The following is a 1434-nucleotide window of genomic DNA, read 5'->3' on the forward strand; positions in this document are numbered from 1 at the left end:
ACAGACCACTGTTCCACGATTTCATTAATGTTTTCCTTTAAGTCGACTCTCACTTTTTACTTTAAAAGTAAGCTTTGTACACAGTGAGTAGGCCTAATCCGAACGTAAGCATGGGGTTCAGTGTTGGTGCTGAAATTCCCTGTCTATACATACTCCCTCAGTGAGAAAAGTCCCTCAGCCTGGATGGCATAAACATCTTCACCAAATTTTAGAAAACACTACATTTATGTTGAACTCCCAAAAAGTTATGCTGTGAACTATAACAGATTGTTAACCTGACATGGCATAATTTTATCTCTTGTAACTGCATCTGAAATACCTATTTTAATAAAGGCTCATTAAAATATTTCTATGTGAAAGAAAAAAAAAAAAGTAAACTTTGAAGTATGGCTGACGATGGACAATCCGTATCTCTTGATATGTAGATTGTAAACAAAAGCAGGTACAAGAAAAGCAAAGCAATGCTGTTCAGCCCTAGCTAGATATTGTTACCTGGCCACAGCTCCACCCCCAGGCCTTGATCTGCCTTACTTACATGAGAAGATTGACAGGTGTTAGAGGGAAGAAAGACCACGGCCCCACCGACTGAGACTCTCCTTGATGCCATCATATGGCGCGAAAGAGAATGGAAAGGGGGAAAGCTTTCTCACTGGGTGATTCATGACATGTTAACTCAAAATCAAATATGGAAAAGCATGTTTATTATGGTTGTGTGTTCATTTTCAGGATATCTCTGCTTTTTCCTGCCCCCTTATTCCTTCCGGGTCTTAGTACATAATGGAACAGGGTCCTGCCACTGCAGCATTTGATGTCTTGTAACTGTGGCACCAAATAAGTAAAACAAAAATGTACGTGTGTGTGTATGTGTATGTGTGTGTGTGTGTGTGTGAGAGAGAGAGAGAGAAAGAGAGAGAGAGAGAGATGGGGGGGAGTAATACTCAGAGAATGGAGTTAAATATAGGGCCAAAGGGGATATTTCAAGGTACAAAAAAGGAAATATTAAGCCTATCAAAATGTAAAATATTGTTCTACTAGAATTGACTCTATGAAGTTTTTCAAAAACATAAACCTTAAAAAATTGCATTTTTAGGGGAAGAGAAACTTGTTAAATACAAGAATGTAATCAGAAAAATCCAAAATGTGGGAAATGCCACATGATAAATGACCTATTTCTTCAACAAATAAATTGCCAAAGAAAAAAAGAAGAGAGAAACCAAAGGACTAAAAGCCACCAAATGCAATGTATGGCTTCGTTTAGATCCTGATTCAAAGAACCCAATTTTTAAAACTTATGAGAAAATAGGGGGAAATTAATCAGGATTTTTATGACATTTAGGAATTTATTGCCAATTTGTGATCAAGGTATTGTGGACTTTTAAAGAGTCTTTCCTTATGTTCTAGAGATATGGACAGAAATAGAGAAGAAAGAAATGA

This window comes from Eubalaena glacialis, chromosome 18 (assembly GCF_028564815.1).
Source record: "Eubalaena glacialis isolate mEubGla1 chromosome 18, mEubGla1.1.hap2.+ XY, whole genome shotgun sequence".
NCBI classification, from domain to species: Eukaryota; Metazoa; Chordata; class Mammalia; order Artiodactyla; family Balaenidae; genus Eubalaena; species Eubalaena glacialis.